General features: G+C 42.2%; 1 protein-coding gene across 2 annotated transcripts in view; it reads right to left on the reverse strand.

Annotated features, from left to right (window-relative positions):
• SMYD3 (SET and MYND domain containing 3) overlaps positions 1 to 18,936 on the reverse strand; it is a 709,171-nt gene that overhangs the window by 563,787 nt on the left and 126,448 nt on the right. The window contains exon 2 of one of the 2 annotated variants that reach the window (XM_044291900.1): positions 18,776 to 18,840. The exons of the other annotated variant lie outside the window; for it this stretch is intronic. The gene's annotated coding sequence lies outside the window, so the exon portion shown is untranslated. The remainder of the gene's footprint in view (positions 1 to 18,775; positions 18,841 to 18,936) is intronic. 2 annotated transcript variants of the gene reach the window in all.

The following is an 18,936-nucleotide window of genomic DNA, read 5'->3' on the forward strand; positions in this document are numbered from 1 at the left end:
TACAACCAATCCTGCCAAAATTCTCTGGGTCGGCTAACATACATTTAAGGGCATGCAACAGTCCTGATTTGGCCACTGTCACATCATGCTTTTTCAAACATTCTGAAACACTTTTTTTTTTTAAAATACACGTTAGAGGCAACCTATTTTTTGTCATTGTGCACACAACTTTTTCCTGGTGTTTTTGAAATTTTATTGAGAAGCCATTGTTCCTAATGTGTGTCTTCAAATAAACCATCCCTACAATTTAAATAAAACAATCAGAATTTCAGACTTTACAGTTTTTCGACAGCTAATGTTAAAACAAACACATTAACAGCTGAACCAAGGCTAAAACAACTAAATTGATGGAAGCCTCACAGTTTATTCTGCTTATTAATAAACATAGTTACTGTAATATGCAATGAACAAGTGGATAAACTAATTGTAGTATTTTAGGCAAGTTTTGCTTTCAATACTATTGTGAATGCTAGTCATGTAAAATGGCAGCCAGGCAATGCATTACAATGCAGTCTTTTCCCAGGGCACCGCATTTAAACGCTATTAAAAAACATCTTTGAATTTTAAAGCCAAAACGGCTCCATGAATCGAGAAGACATTCTGGGCTAATTTATGAAAGCCAAATACTGTATATACTCGAGTATAAGACGAGTTTTTTGGCACATATTTTTGTGCTCAAAAAGCCCCCTCGTCTTATACTCGAGTCTAGGTCTTGATTGCGAAAATTCGCAAAAAAAACGCATAAAAATTTGCATGAACTGGTATTTTCCCAAAAATCGAATATTCGCTTTAGTTGGTTTTTGTACTGTTAAAGTTATTGTTGATACCATATTGTTTTTCTTTGAAATAAATATTCAAAAACCTTTAACCTACTGATGCCTCAATTAATGTAATTTTATTGGTACGGTATCTATTTTTATTTTTGAAATTTACCAGTAGCTGCTGCATTTCCCACCCTAGTCTTATACTCGAGTCAATAATTTTTCCCATTTTTAGGGGGTAAAATTAGGGGCCTCGGCTTATATTCGGGTCGGCTTATACTCGAGTATATACGGTAAACACTTTTAAGATTTTCTATTTACCAGTATATATGTATTTAGAAGAAAATAAAATGACTATGGCTAAGCCCACATTCTCTAGTCTTTGCTGTGTTTTGTTTTTTCCTGTACAAAATATTTTACATAGAAACGACTAACACACAGAGGTAGTGTTTGTTCACGTCCCAACTATATACACAAAGCGAAATGTTTTTTTTCAATTCAATTAGAATCCATGTAAAAAATATTTCTTACAGAGGTATTTTCAGGTAGAAGCATCGCTCCTCGGAGAGAACATGGTGCCTGATGGAAACATACAGCACTACCACACCAAAATATATAGTCACTAAACCAAACAAACATTGGACACCTCCACACATAGGTATTTTACAAACTTAGTAATTTATTAAAGATGATATAAAAAATATCTGCAACAGCAGACTGTGGTACACAGGGCAAATATCTAAGCAATTTTTTTTTTAATTAAAGAATTATATCAAAACATATAGAACAGCATAATTAAATACTGGAGTAAGTAGCAGATTACAGACAGTAAAGGGCTGATGGACCCAGCGGAGGGCCGAGGGGTCGGCCACAGCAAAGCTTCTGGCTAAAAATAAAGTGAAAATAATTCTAGTGATAATAATCATAATAATAAACAAGACTGCCAGCAAGAAGCAAAAAAACAAAACAAAAACTGAGTATTAAATAAAACTGTTTCAAAGAAACTAGGTACAAGGATCCACAAGCTGGCAACCAAAAGTAAACTGACAAAAAAGAATAAAAGTGTACTACCAGATGCTGCGTGTCGGCCCCTCGGTCACACCCTGCCCAACGCTGCTTCGCCTGTGAAGGCTTCTTCCCTAAGGGCTGGATCTTACAGGCTTCCGTAGAATGCATCGGGCTTGCCTTCTCTGCCATCAGGTCTCCGCCACTGCAGCGCGGGGACCTGATGGGGAAGCAGGGAACACCCGTACCCTCTGAATCCTGCGGTAAGCTTTGACCGCGGCATAAAAGGGGTTAACATGCCGGCATCTGTGTTTTCACCAATGCCGGCGTATGCAGCAGAGGAGTAGGTCCTCAAGAGGTTAACACAGAACACCCGCTTTGGGTGCCCATACAGGTTAGGGTACTTTCACACTAGCGTTAAAGTTTTCCAGTATTGAGTTCCATCCTAGGGGCTAAATACCGGGGAAAAAATTGATCAGTTTTGTCCCAATGCATTCTGAATGGAAAGCAATCCGTTCAGGATGCATCAGGATGTCTTCAGTTCAGTCACTTTTACAGTATTTGGACAGAGAAAATACTGCAGCATGCTGCGGTATTTTCTCCAACCCAAATTCCAGAACACTTGCCTGAATGCCGATACATTGAAATGCATTAATGCCGGATCAGGTATCAAGTGTTCCGGTAAAACAGATCTGGTTTCCAGGTCTGCGCAAAATAATGTGAAAAAAATTTGAAAAATAATAAATATCGGATCCGTTTTTCCAGATGAAATGGAAAAACGTATCCGGTATTGAAATGCATTTGTGAGACTGATCAGGATCAAGTCTAAGTTGATCAGAAGGGACGATTTCAACCAAAATGAACGTTCGTCGGTTGAAATTTAACAACAATTTATAGTTTTTTAGCTGACAGATAATAGACCATTACCATGTGAAAAAAGTCAGATGTGCAACTGCCGCACCCTCTTAATTTACAGGGCGAGGCATGATCATGTTTACACTGCCTGGCCCTGTCAATCAAAGTGGAGACAGCACGACAGTTGCAGAATGAGCTGAGCCTCTAGGTGTAACGGCAACAACCACGTTGCTCCTGCAGGCTTATCTGCATATGATAAAACATAATTCTTCTTAGCAATGTGGTGTCACGGTCATATTGGTGCTTGACCAGTGACGCGGTTGCCGTGCAGACAGGTTGCCCGGGGCAACGTGTAGTTTGTGGTTTGCACGTGCACTTGTTGGTGTTTATCCCTACATGTATGTTTGACGTTTGCCCTGTATGTTGACGCCTGTTTGCAGCGCTGCTTGGGGCTGCCATGCATTGTGTGAACATGGGGGGGCTCTGGCAGAGTTGTTATGCTGGATTCCTGTGTGGGTTGTTTGTACTGTGACATGCTGTGTGTTCGGACTCCTGTACTGATGCACGGGTTCCAGTTGTGGAGGCTTCGGTAGGTGAGTGAGTTGTCATGTTGTTTTTACCTGCCGATCCTCTTGCTGTATATGGTCTCTCCCTGTCCCTGCTTCTAGGCCTTTAGAGACTCCTGCTCCTCCGTGTTGTGGCTGAACATGTTGTCTCTCCCCTGCTCCTAAGTGAGGGATTTCCAGGGTGACTCAGGATATTAGGTATCCAGGGTATGAGCCGTCCCACCATCAGGGTCCGCTCATACGGTTAGGGAGAGGATTAGGGATGCAATAGGAGGTGACCTGCTTCTCTTTTCCTGGCTTCTTGGCCTAGCAGCTATCTCTTATCATGTTACATTGTACGGTGGGGGTTTCCCCCACTCCCCACTGTGACATGTGGGCACATATGAACATAGGTCCAACACGGATGCCTTCAGCTGCCAGGCATCCTTGCAACCAGTCACCCAGGTACAAATCTGCAGACAGATGCCCTTTAACAGCAAATGGCATGAAGTTACAGTAGTTCCTGCATCATGATGGATATATGTATCATTACTGTCTCAGCGGGAGCTTAGTTGTAATCCCCAGACAGCCACCACCCACCCCACTGCAACTGACATGAGAAGTGTGAGCTACAATCTGAGCAGTTTAACCTCTTTGATGCAATCAATAGTGACCACGGCATCTAAGTGGTTGACAGAGAAAGTAAACTACCTCTATCTAGGCATCAGCAACCTGCAGAGCAATTGCAGGGTACCAGTGCATTACTATGGTAAACGTGGGCCTTACAGAGGCAGCCAGGGGCCAGAGACATTGCCTAATACTTTGTCAATATAAGGGCCCATGCACACAAACGTATTTTCTTTCTGTGTCCGTTCCGTTTTTTATGCGGACCGTATGCGGAACCATTCATTCCAATGGGTCTGCAAAAAAAAAAAAAAAACGGAAGTTACTCCGTGTGCATTCCATTTCAGTTCTGCAAAAAAATAGAACATGCCGTATTATTGTCCACATTACGGACAAGGATAATACTATTCTATTACGGGACAGCTGTTCCGTTCCGCAAAATACGGAATGCTCACGGACATCATCCGTATTTTTGTCAGACCGCAAAATACATACAGTCGTGCTCATGAGCCTTAATACCGACAATCCAAAATTCTCTGGAATACTAAGTATTGCAAAACATTACACAAGTGATGAAAGAATCTCTGCTTCAGGTACCCTAATGGGATGAAAAAAAAGATATGTTCATTAAGGTATAATTAAAAGTTCCCAAAGGGAAAAAAACACTTTAACATACAAAAATGATCTTTAAAAATAAAACTCAATGATATTAAAAAAATATATACATTTGGTACCACAACAATCAGAATGACCCACAGAATAATCATAACTTATTACTTATACTGACCAATGTATTGCATAAAATTATATGAACCCCATAATGGTATCAATAAAAGTCACAACTAATACTGCATAAGGCCCCATGCACACGGCCGTGTGCGGGCCGTGGAACCGCGGCCTGGATCCCTCCTGAGAGCAGGAGCGCACGGCGTCACTGGTTGCTATGACGCCGTGCGCTCCCTGCTGCCGGCACAGTACAGTAATACACTGGTATAGATCATACCAGTGTAGTACTGTATTGCGGCGGCACCAGGGAGCGCACGGCGTCATAGCAACCAGTGACGCCGTGCGCTCCTGCTCTCAGGAGGGATCCAGGCCGCGGTTCCACGGCCCGCACACGGCCGTGAAACACGGCCGTGTGCATGGGGCCTAAAAAGGAGAAAAAAAAACATACAAATAGCTACGTTGACAGAAAGAAAAGTTTTGTCTCTTGGAATGTGGCAACCTTAAAGTACTGGTAACTTTTTTCCCATGGAACCTGTTTCAGTGTTAGAATAGGGATCCAGGGATCTAAGTGCACTTGCTATTATTCCTGGGCGCCGCTCCGTTCGCCCGCTGTGGCCCCTGGTATTTTCAGCATTCAGAGCAAGGAGGAGGAGACGCCAGTGTCTCTCCTTCTCTCTGACAGCAGCGCTGTCCAATCAGAGCTCAGAGCCAGGGAGTTTTTTTTTCTCCCTGGCCCTCGCCTCTGCGCTATGATTGGACAGCGCTGCTGTCAGGGAGAAGGAGAGACACTGGCGTCTCCTCCTCCTTGCTCTGAATGTTGATGTTGAAAATACCGGCGGCCACAGCGGGCGAAAGGATCGGCGCACTGGAATAATAGTAAGTGCACTTAGATACCTGGGCGCCTCTCTATGCAGCCTGCTACTTAGTTCATATTCTTTGGTCCTATTTAACTCCTTTATACAAGTGTCGGCAGCAGTATCACAGACCCGGCACCCGGCCTCAATAACAGGGTATGCGATCGGCGGCAATTAACCCCTCAGATGTGGCACCTGAGGGGATAATTGCCGCGTATCGCATGCCCTGCTATTGAGGCCGGGTCTGTGATACTTGTATTAATATGTTTTACATTCATTAGTGGGGCAGTGGCCACAGCATCTCCCCACCTCCTCCCTGCTATCTCCCCATTGGTGGCAGTGGCGGCCGCGTCACAGTGGGGAGGGACTCCCTGCTTCTCCACTGTGCTAGTGAAGAGAACATGGCGCGTGCCATGTTCTTTAACTGATACTAGGCTGTGCAGCAGTGAGGCGATCCAGTCGCAAATGGCAACAAGACTAAAAAGTCTTGTTGCCATCTGCAACCATTTTGGTCGCCATCTGGAGCCCTGACTAAAGAAATTGAGCGAACCATGGATTATGGGAATTGTATTTTTGGCAAGTAACTTTGGTCATGTAGTACAAGCACGGTGACCATGATGGTATGCAGCAAGAAACATAGCATGGGAGCGGCACAGTGGGTCCCGTAAAATAAAATAAGGAGCAGGCCTGGAGTGGCCTAGCCAGTCTCCAGACCTGAACACAATTCAAAATCTTTGGAGGGAGCTGAAACGCAATGTAGCCCAGCAACAGCCCTGAAATCTGAAAGATCTGTATTGAGCAGTCGGCCAAAGTCACTGCTGCAGTATGTGCCCAGTATTGAAAAAATTAAAATCCCGGCATCGTATTGTGTCAAACTTACGCACGACCTTCTGTACCTCTACTAGCTATGATATGCAATATTACATCATACAAGAAATTTCAGATTTTTTTTTTCTGGTTGCTATGGTTTTTTTCTGTTGATTTGTTGTCCTGACTAGACTGTATATGTATGGACCTATACAAGCGATGGTATACAACATTGCACCGTGCATGAAATTTCAGATGTTTTTGGTTGCTATGGGTTTTGTCTATTGATCAACTTCCATCCATTCATGATGGGCTTTGCTACTTTGATTTTATTCAACTGAGCTTGCTGACTCTATGGGCAAACATGCTATAAAGGTGTATTGAGACATGAGTACGTATGTCATTAGGAAAAATGTTGTGTTACATTCGAAACATGCAGCATTTTATGTCTTTTTTTTTTTTGTAATTGATAGTTTTAACCCCTTCTACCCCAGGCCAGTTTTCACCCTTCTGCCCAGGTAATTTTTTGCAAATCTGACATGTCACTTTATGTGGTAATAGCTTTGGAAAACTTATTTATCCAAGCCATTCTGAGATTGTTTTCTTGTGACACATTGTACTTCATGATAGTCATGAATTTGAGTCAATATATTTCACCTTTATTTATGATAAAATCCCAAATTTACAGATATTTTTTTTTTATTTGCAATTTTAAACATTTCAATTTCTCTGCTTTTAAAACAGAAAGCGATACCTCAAAATATTTATTACTTAACATTCCCCATATGTCTACTTTATGTTGGTATCATTTTGTAAATGTAATTTTATTTTTTTAGGACGTTAGAAGGCTTAAAAGTTTAGAAGCAATTATTTACATTTTTATAAAAAATTCCAAAACCCGCTTTTTAAGGACCATTTCACGTCTGAAGTCACTTTGTGTGGCTTACATAGTAGATACCCCCCATAAATGACCCCATTGTAGAAACTACACCCCTCAAGTTACTCAAAACTGATTTTACAAACAGACTGCCGTAATTCACTGCATCTGGAATCCATGCCGGTTTTCAGATGGACAAAAAATACTACACGCAGCATTTTTTGTCCGGCTGAAAGGCGGCATATATGTTGGAAAGCAGCCGGAATTAGGTAGGTGGTGGCAGCGTATTTCTGGGGTATGTGAACTGTGATGGGGTACAATTTATGCTGATTTTGAAACTCAGCGAGCAGAGATAGATTAAAGGGGTATTCTGGTTATGTAAAGGTATAACTATTAGATTTGTGGGGGTCCTACCACTGGAACCCCAAGAAATGAACAGAGCAGCCAGCTGGGCATGTGTGCTGCCGTTCCATTCCTTTCTATGAAAGATTCAGAAACAGTTGCATGCTATGCTTGGCTGTCTCCAGAACTCCCATAGAAATGAATGGAGCACTTGTATGCAACCCCAAACGGACGCTCCATTCATTTTGGGGTACAGAATCCCTATTCTCATGATCTGTGGGTGGTCCACGGGTACTACCCTCACCATCTAACAGTTATCCCCTATCCTGTTGTAATGACCGGCAACACGCACAGGGAGGAAAAAGGGAAAGTCCTGCCCAAGGGAGAGGGAAAGGTGGTGACCCCTAACTCTCCTTGCGGCTGGCACCTGACTGCCCTGACGTCCCTAGACGGGTTCCTCACCCGTGCGGCGATCACGTGCCTAAACCCTGGCTTTCCCTGAAATGACCCCTAGATAGTGAACGGGCCGGTGGGATCGCTAGTCCGCACCACTGCACTAAGAGGGAAACACCAGGGAGAGGACAGACAAACACAGACAAACACAAACACCCAGGTGGACGACAACAACTGTCCACAAAGGTCCAACAGGGATCCGGAGGGTAGCGTTCTGGATCAACTACCAGAGAACGCAGCAACACAGCTCCAGTGGGTCAGAATAGATGTCCAGGCAGGAAGCTCTATATCTGGCAACCAGAGAAGTGTGAGGGGGGAATATAAGGAGGATTGGGAGTGCTGGACAAGGAACAGCTGAGAGAAGGAGCTACGGATCCCTGAGTGAGCCAAAAGGGTTTGCAAAGCAAACCCAGAAAGCTACAATAAGGAAACATCCCTATCTTACATAGAGCGTGCAGCCAACCGCTGCGACCTCCTGACCCCGGGTACAACGGAGTCAGGCGTGGCTCTTGGCACCCTCGTGACACCTGTGGATAGCTTTATATAACCGGAATACCTCCATAACCCCTTGAACTTGCATCCATGTCATGTGCTGGGATGGTGCATAGATGACAATATGGAATTTTGTCTTTATTACTCGCAACATCGTTTACCATTTCTATTCAATAACCAATACTCACATCCTTGTTCTGCTACTTTACTGTATTTTCTATTAATGTCTTGCAATTGCCTTTAATTATGATAATAATGATCAAGAGTAGAAAATTCTGTTGAATTCACAAAGTGATAATTATAATTGTGTGAATAGATACCATCCAGCTACGATAATTAGTTTACCTTTAAGTCAATTAGTTCAAGGCAGGCAAGAGAGTGATAGACAAGGTTTTTATTTTCAAAGCCAATGAACATCTAAGATAATTGACAAATTCATGCACAAGGGATCTAATTGGAGGGATAAAATGTGGATGAAAACGGCTTTGAAAGGGATTTTCTTGTCTTCCAGTTTGAAGACAGAATTAAGGCTTCCATTCTGCATATGTTAGAACTGTCTAAGCATGTGACAAATTGTAATCTCATCAGAGCCAGTGTTACAAAACTAAGCAATACATTGTACACATCTCCAGAATTTAGCTTGTGCAAACCACATGAGCAAAAACCATCAACACTGCATTTAAAGGGGTTATATCATCAGATACATTGCAATAAAACAGTCTCAAATGAGACATGTTCTCTTGACAGTTGACCATCATGGTCTTGGTCCCATCCTACTAGGTGCCAATATTCTTGAGAAAATGGATGTTTTATATTATGCAAATGAGCCCTTAGGAGCAATGAGGGTAGTGCCATTGCACCTCATTGCTCCTAGAGGCTCCACTCACTGTCCATTATGCCATGCCCCCACCACTGACTGACAGGGCCAGACGAAATCAAGCCAGGCCCTGATTTGTCGCAGGAGCTCGATGCTTCTATGAGCTCATCTGCAGATTATAAAACATCAATTTTCTCATGAATGTGTGTAACTAGGAAGATCGGACCAAGACCATGATGCTTAACTGTCAAGTGCATGTGTGAGGCTTTATTAAGACGATGTCAGAGCACCTTTAGCATCCAAGTCTAAAACTCTAGAAGGCAAATTACAAAGTCTGATACACTAGATGGTCTCATTACCTCCTTAGATGAAAATTCGAAACGTGTGTTACATAGTAACATAGTACATAAGGCCGAAAAAAGACATTTGTCCATCCAGTTTGGCCTCTCATCCTGCAAGTTGATCCAGAGGAAGGCAAAAAAGGTTACATTTAGCCCTGGTGTGCTGTGCTGTAGTAATTATGCGGAAGACCAGTATATACAGTGCATTCCTTTCACTTTTTTCACATTTTATGTTGTGCCAAAATAAAAATAAAAAATAATAATTTCCCCCAGCATTTTTTACTAAATACCCCATAATGACAAAGTGCAAACAGAATTTTAGAAATGTTTGCTAATTTTTTGAAAAGGAAAAACCAAAACATTGCATTGACAACATAAGTAATCAGACCCTTTACTCATGACTTATTGGCAGCAATAACATCCTCCAGTCTTCTTGGGTATGATTTCATAAGGTTTACACACCTGGATTTGAGGATTTTCTGCCACTCTTCTCTGCAAATCATCTCAAGTTCTGTCAGGTTGGATGGAGACAATTGGTGGACAGCCATTTTCAGGTCTCTTCAGAGATGTTCAACTAGGGTTCACATCAGGGCTCTGGCTGGACCAGTCAAGAACATTCATAGAGTTGTTCCTAAGCCACTCCTGTATTGCCTTGGCTGCAGGCTTATAGTAACTGGGAGAGATTTATCAAAACCGGTATAAAGGAAAATAGGATTAGATGCCCACTGCAAACAGATTGTACCTTTGATTTTTCAAAGACCCATTGGAAAATTAAAGGTGGAATCTGACTGGTTGCTATGGGCCCACTCGTTGTAAGGTAACACTTTAGCCCAATCGGAGATCCAGAGCACAATGGATCAGCTTTTCATTAAGAATACATCTGTACTTTGCTCCGTTCAGCTTTCCCTCAACTCTCACCAGTCTCCCTGTCCCAGATGCTGAAAAACACCCCCACAGCATGACGCTGCCACCACCATGACTCACTGTAGGGGTAGTATTGAGCCAGGTCTCCTTCAAATATGATGCCTTGAATTGAGGCCAAAAAGTTCAATCCAGAAACAGGAGTGGTTAAAGGGGTTGTCCAGGTTCAAAACAGAACCAGGACATATCCCCCATCTTCACCCCTAAGGCCCCTCTAACATGCTGAATCGCGCAGGGCAAGGGCTTTTTTGTTTACTTTGGTACACTGCTAGGCGGATGCTTCCACCCAGCAGTGTTGGCGGTGACATCACTGACTCTGATGGGCGGGTTTTAGGGCTTCCCTAGATGTTTTACAGGTTAGAGCAGAGCTAAAGCCCGCCCATTAGTGGCTGCGATATCACCTGGTTCACTGCTGGGCGGAACACTCAGTCTAGCAGTCCCTATGGAGAGCCCGATATGTCACCAGACCTAAAAAAAAATGCCTGAAATGCTCTGATGCTCATATCAGGGGGGCTGCTCGTTCAATGAAGGAGACCACGCATTTACATGCATTGATCTCTTTCATTGTATGAGAATGGGGGATCATTATAGCGATCCCTTGTCCTCATACAGAATCATGGCTTCTGAGCAGCAGATCGCTGTCTAGACAGCACATTATCAGTGGTGCCTGCATGAACGACAGGATCACCCAATGAACGAGCGTTTTGCGATCGTGAACGGTCCTTCCAGATAATCTGGACAATTATTGGTGCATCTAAATCCACCTTAACAAAGGCGCCTATCAAGGCTGGAGGGTCAGCTGGCTTTGGTAACTATTGGTTTCCTCCTTTTCATTATCTATACAATATCAGTTTATAAACTGCATGGTATTCCGTATAGTGATAGGAATTAACCCTTTCTATCCCAAGCGATTTTCTGTTTTAGTGTTTTCTTTTTTTTTACTCCGTGCCTTATTGGAGCCATAACATTTTTATTTTTTTATTCACATAACCATTTTCAGTGATACAATTTTCTGTACAACTTTTTGGGGGAGGTGAAGTGACAAATTTGCCATTTAAATTATTTTTTTCCATTACACCATTCGCTGTACGGGAAAATATTTTTATATTATGGGTATTTTTGGACACAGAGATTATTATGTTTTAATCATTTATTTTTATTTTCGTTTTGAGGAAAAGGGCGTGATTTGAATATATATATATATATATATATATATATATTCATTACAGAAAATAGGTTTCAGTATATTCCAATACAGTGCTGCCACCTGCTGGCCTGTATTGAGCTAAACCAGTAATCAGCATTGAAACTTCAAGCAGGCTCTGGCCTATTACTACAGCATAACAGCTTCCCCGATTTCAAGAAGACTTACAGCCAAGCACAGGATAGAAGGGTGAAGAAGGCGGACATGACTGATCTAGGACACACAGAATTTATATATATATATATATATAAATGAAAAAATTGGACTGCACTCCAGGCGTATCTTCAAACAATGTGTGTTTATTCACCCATATGTGGCATAGCGACGTTTCGGCTCCAACTGAGCCTTTCTCAGGCTTGAGAAAGGCTCAGTTGGAGCCGAAACGTCGCTATGCCACATATGGGTGAATAAACACACATTGTTTGAAGATACGCCTGGAGTGCAGTCCAATTTTTTCATTTGTACGATTGGGTAAGCACCTGCTGCCATACTTGGACTTTGCACCCACCTTGTACGTCAGGTGGTGCCGCCTGTGATTTTTCTTTTTCTATATATATATATATATATATATATGGATCAAAGTAAAGGAAGAGAATGAGGAAGGAATTGCTGGGATATTATTATCACTTTTTATGAAACTTTCATTTTAGTATTCTGTTAAGCATAAAAGAGACAATCTAGTGCATGCTGAGAAAAAACATGTAGCACATAGAAACAGCTGACAGTGACATTTTTTTGCTATAATTATTGTAGGATCACCTAGCAATATTTGCTCTTGGAACAAAGTGGTCATGGACTCACACTTATCTGACTATAATGGTGTTAAGGACAATGGGTATGGAACCACTGTGTCAACCAACAGGCTTGACTTTGGGATAAACCTAAGGGCATTATCCTGACAGTCCCCTGGTATTCACTCTTTAATCCTTACGCAGGGATTTGGATTTTGCTCTAGAGGAACGACCACGCTGCTGCCTCTTGGAGTAGTCTCTGTTAGGTTGGCAGCAGAGCCACAGGGATGGGTCAGAAACACTGGCGCTAATCACCGAACATCAGGCAAAACCATAGTTATGTACACACCAAGGTCAGGGCAGGCAGAGCACATGCAAATCTGGCAGGCAACAAAGAGTCAATACGGTTAACAGGCACAGGTCAGTCAGGCAGCGGAGAATCGGAATCAGAAATTGGGCAGAAGTCAGACAAAACAGAAAAAGACACAATCTTGCAGGGACTACCAAGCTAGAAGCACCAATTTCTCAGGCACCCTCTCAAAGGGAAAGATGTATTAAGAACCCCAGGGTTGCCAGCCATTGTCTGGTGAAGTTTAGAGTGTGTGTGTACCCTTCGGACAGACTGGAGAGACCTAGCTGGCAAGCACAGGCCGCAGCCTGCAATGGAAGACGAGACACAGAACTCCGACGGCCAGGCTTACTGATAGAGGTTAGAGGAGGGCCAATGGTTCCGGACCACTGGAGAGCCGCGGCAGAAGCATCAAGGTACTTGGAGAGCTGCCCATGCCCACTCTCTTCTTTGGACTGGATATTTGTAGGAATCTCTTCAGAAGACATGAATGTCCTCACAAGGCTCCTAGGATCTCTCATCAGGACCAAACTTTCTGGTCAATCCAGAAAAAAGATTTCACTTCTGATTGTCTTCAAGTCCAAAATGTCAACTTCCAACATACTTTCAGAGCTGACAGGAGAAGATACAGGGTCAGATTTTCTTGAATATTGATTGAACACCACTGGCTTGAGAAGAGACACACGAAAGGGGTCTAGAAAATGTAAGAAGGCAGGAAGATACAACTTGTAAGAGATGGGGCATCAACCACTTCAACACCAAAGAGTTGTATCGGATGACTCACTTAAATTACTACTGTATGAGAACATTGCTAGAAAGGGCAAAGTGGCTCAATTATCGTGACACACAGACAAGTGTTCCTGGTATTTGATTAAGACCTAGTTGATATGCTTCACCTGTCCATTAGTGTCACGCTTCAGTGTGGGAGGGAAATACCACACCGAGCATAGGAGGGAAGGGGGGTAAACACGGAATCAGGCCTGAGAACTAGGGAAGGAAGATGGACACCTCCTAGTGAAAACCCTAACCAAAATCCTGACTGACTACCAGTATGAACAGACCCCAAAAGGTAGGTGAGTTCATACGCAGGAATACCTAGAGTCCTATTTAGCCCTATAGGACCTTGGTACTAATGGCAGGGACGAGACTACCTGTTCCTCCAAAAGGAACGACAAACGGGAGTCTACTTCAGGCCTAATTTAAAAAAAAAGGGAAATGCAACACACAGAACCCAAACAAAATACAAAAGCGAAAGGAAAGACTTAAGTTCAACGAGGCTATGGAAGCACCAGGAACAAACAATCCACAGGCACAGAAGCTATAAACTGCACAGCATAGTGGGAGAAGCAACTATAAATAAGGAAGGTTAAATGACCACATAAGCAACACATGGAGGCAAGGGGAGTGGCCATTACCAGAAACAACACAGAGACCTATTGATCCACAAGGAACACCTGTCAGATCAAACCACGTGTTGCCAGTGTCACAGATCTCCTGCCACTCATTGTCGCCGGGACGTCTGTATGTCTCGGTACGTCCGTGACAATTAGTCTATGAGTGATAGGCAGAGGAAAAGTCCAGTTTGACTTCCAGTGGATTGCAAACCACCCTCCAAAATGTAGGGGATGAGGGAGAATTCAATGGGTCTTTGCTTCAGGATCTTGGTTTGGGAACGCATAGTGCAAAAAACCGTGGATGTCCAAGGAAATAGTGGGCCACCAATAATAAGAGGTTATCAGGTCAGTAGTTAAAAAAAAAAACAGGATGACCAGTGACTTTGGAATTATGCGGCACCTCCTCCCAATCAGCCGGATCAAACGACCATGAAAGGGCATCCGTCTTGGTATTCTTGTCTTCATGTCAGAAATCTAAAAAGAAATTAAAATGAACAAAAAGCTAAATCTACCGGGTTGGGCGAGGGTTGAGATGCTGAGCAGACTGGAGGTAGCTAAGGTTCTTAGGGTCTATAAAAATAATAACAGGATGACTGGTACCTTCAAATAAATGATGTCATTCTTCAAGAGCCAGTTTTATATCCAGCAATTCTCAGTTTCTGATTAGAGTAATTCTGTTCTGCCACCAAGAAGACCTTTGAAAAGTACAGCTATAGCCCCCATGGAGAATGCATCAACCTCCAAAAAGAATTGCTTAGAGACATCTGTGCAACAAAGGATTGATGCCGGGCAATAGACCTGCTTAAGTGATTAGTGGGCTGTTTCAGCCTATGGAGTCCACTCCTCGGCATTCACCATTTGCAGGTAAGGGCAGAAATAGGTGCAGTCAAGGTGGAAAAATAAGGAATAAACTGGCTGCAGTCGTTGGCAAAGCCTAGGAATTGCTAAATAGTACGTCGTCCCACAGGACAATGCCAGTCCAGAATGGCAGACTTCTTGGGATCTATTCTTACGCCATTGTCAGATGTAATATAAACCAGGAAAGGAAGAGGAGTTTTACCTATTCTCTTTCAGGTGCTGGAACACAGTGTAAACATGTTTAAGATGGGAGATACGATTCGGCAAGAAGATGAATATGTCATTTAGGTACACTACAACACTGGTGTAGAGGAGGTCACAATGTTGTCGGAATACCACGGAGTGTTAATGAAATTCTGCAGGGGCTTACTGAGACCGAAAGGCATGACCAGGTATTTATATTTTCTTGATTTATATATGTTTCTTGAGTATTAAAAGCAGTTTTCCATTAGCCTCCCTCTTGGATCTGGATCAAATTTTAGGCACCCCGTAGATCGTTTAGAAAAGATCTTGGCTCCATGAAGCCTGTCAAAGAGTTCTGGGAGTAATGGCAATGGATATTTATTCTTTACAGTTAATTTACTCAGACCATGATAGTCAAAACAAAGAAGAAACAGGTTCCTGCCAGTGAAGATGATTTCCGCATAAAGCCTCTTTCCATGTTTTCTTTAATGTACTTGTAAATGGCTTGTGACTCAGGCACGGACAAAAGATAAACTTGGACTGGACAAGGAGTAGTTCCAGGTATTAGGTCAATTAGACAATCGTAAGGATGATATGGAGGTAAAGACTCGGCCTCCTTCTTGTCGAAGACATCAATATAGCCACAGTAAGATGGGGGTAGGCCCTGCAGACTCAGAGGAATCTGTGGAGCTCAGGCAGGCATTACTGAGGATAAACACCAGGTGTGACACATGGAAACCCCAAAGAAGAATCCCTGAGTTCCAGTCAAAAAAAGGCAGGAAGTAGAATGAGATCTTCTCTGTATGTAGTGCACCCACTTGAAGCTCACCATCAGTCACCATCACTAGACAACAAATCCTTTAGGATTCCAAAAAATGCAGTGGGCAACGTACAGTATAAAATTATATCTGTCTAAAATCGATCTTTGCTATGACTAAAGGTACATGGAGTTGAAGAGGTTCTTATGACAATGGCCACAAACAATGACTTCGCAGAGACTAAAGGCTGTATTATACTGGCCGATTTTTTTGGCCAATAATCCCTAACACAAGAACGCTTCTTAGTAATCATTTTGCAATGTACTACTGCCACCAATTGCCTGATGAATGAGGAAACGCTTGTTTATCAGGCAATTCAGATTTTTAAGCATTAAAAAAAATCAGCATTTAAGCATTAAAAATCAGCGCTTGCCAGCGGCAGATCGCGCTGTCTAAGGGTAATTTCAAACTTGCGTTGCTGGATTCCAGCAGGCAGTTCCAATCCAGATCCTTCTCACAAATGCATTGCAATACCAGATCCGTCTCTCCGGTTGTCATCCAGAAAAAATGGATACGGTATTTATCTTTTTCACATTTTTAAAGGTCTGCGCATGTGCAAACTGCAAAATCGTTTTTTCCAGAACACTTGGGGACGGATCCAGCAATAATGCATTTCAATGGAAAATAATGCTGTTATTCCGGGAAGTGTTCCGGATGCTGCAGTATTTTCTCTGTCCCAAAAAACGTAAAGTGACTGAACTGAAGACATCCTGATGCATACTGAACAGATTGCTCTCCATTCAGAATGCATCAGGATAAATACCAGCAAAGTTTAACGCAAGTGTGAAAGTACCCTAATAACAATATGCCACTGGCAAACCACTAGACAGTATGGCGGCGAGTGATGGCATAGCGATAGCTCGTCCCCAGGCTGCGGAGGACATCGCTGCATGTAATAACAGCAGTCTCCTCCACTAGCTACCAAGCAATTGCCAGGAGGGAACACTTCCCTCTCGACAATTGTTTACTCTATCGGCCAGTGTAATACAGGCTTAACTGACAAACAGTTCTCCAGTGTTGGGCTAATATTTCTCAGCAAGATAACTTGAGACAGTGGTGTCTGGCAGCTATGAAAAGCCTCCCCTGAATATGTATGTTAATTTGGTTAATTAAGTTATGGTGATAGCTGCTGGCTTTACCAAATACGAGTACCGTATATTTAGCTTGAAATTTCTATTTAATTTCTTGCTAGAACACAAAGAATTTCAATCCTGTTTTGCATTCTTTGACATTTTTATACTCTCTAATATTTGCTCCCTGATATTTTTCTTATCCCCATAATTCAAGTCTGTGCAGAAAGCAGATGGCATTCTGTAGCAGGCTGGAATAAAATGGCAAATAGCTTATAGAGCTTAAGTGATCTGTCGGTAACTCTGTGTGGATTTATAAGTACTTTAAAAGTGCTATAGGAGAATTCTGGACTTCACTAACTTTTCATTGAACTCTATTTTGGTTATTTATAAACTTTCACATGACTTCATAAGTGAGTTTCCCCATGTTCGTATTGCACCACAGAGCCCACCACACAGAATAATGTATTAAGTGATATAGTGGTACTCAATTTATAACAATAGATTACAAGTACAAGTAATGTGGGTCGAAATTTGATCTTGCCGTTTAGGTCAACCTGAACCACAAGCTTTTTCATAGACTCTAAAACCATTACATGTAGGTCAAGGAAACCTGAATTCTAACATATGTGGCATCTTAAGTAAAATAACAGAGGTTGATACACATGACAAATCTAATGGCGAAGACACACAAGTCAAAAAAGTTTAAGGAGAAAATCCGGAGACATCAATAAGAAGTTTCAATGCACAAAAGATCATCCCAGCCCCTTATTTTGGATGACTGGTGTGGGTCTGAGCCCACAGATACCCCCAGTATCATCTCCAGACACATTAGAACATTATTTATGTTCAGCTTGATGCTCAAATCAGAAGTGTCTAGTGGTCTATTAACATGGGGCAATAATTGTGCCAAACATAGAAAAGCTAAATAGAAATACACTCTGTCTTCTTTTCTTTGGGAGACTAAACAAGTTTACAAATAGGGATTTGGAGGAAATGTACTACTGTGTTCTCTGCCAGATTAATGCAACAGTGTTTTCCAGCTTGGAGAGCTTCTTACAGACTATATGCATGTGTTCCTTCCTTTTATTTTTTCATATCCAGTCTCAAGAGTGTCTACTCTGCACTCCATCTTTGGCGCCGACACTTTAATAGGACTTGTGGCCATTCTACAAGTCAGAATTTTAAGAAATTTCTGACTGACATGTCATTAAGTCCTTTCTTGGCCAACTACTTTAATCCTGTCAATAAACCAACTGCAACTTAGTTATAAATTAAACACAAAGCTGTTATAGATCTTATTAAAAGTGCATTTATTATTCATGTAGTAATCTTAATGTCATGAAAGAATAATTAATATTCTTCCACTACAACTTGAAATATAACTTTTAGATCTTTATACAGATAAAGCACTGGTAAAACATCTGGACCTGTCCTTGGGATTGGTCACAGATATCAGATTGGTGGGGTCTGACACCCGACATCTGCATTGATCAGCTGCATGCAGCAGCCATTGGGGCTAGAAACATAATAGTGTATGGAGCTGGAAGCAGAAGGCTCAGTCCACTATGTACAAATTCTGCCACAGATTTCTTCAAAACGTCCCATTGTATATGCAGATCAGATGCAGACTGAACATTTGGTCGTGTGCATGAGGCCTTAACAATATCCCTTCCAATGTAAAATCTGAGTAGAACATGTGTTAAATCTGAATGTGACCATATTAATTATTCAAAATAGTCACTTACCTGGCAGAGTGAATTGCAGTATCTGGCAAACTTGCATTGGGAGCAACGCTTGAAGTTTTGCACTCCTAAAACCAACAGAAATGAAATTATTACATCCGGAATATTATGCTCTGCACAGTGAAATAATTGGTACATCTTGCACTTGAAGAGGCTTCCCAATA

Source organism: Bufo gargarizans, chromosome 4, assembly GCF_014858855.1.
Source record: "Bufo gargarizans isolate SCDJY-AF-19 chromosome 4, ASM1485885v1, whole genome shotgun sequence".
Lineage (NCBI taxonomy): Eukaryota > Metazoa > Chordata > Amphibia > Anura > Bufonidae > Bufo > Bufo gargarizans.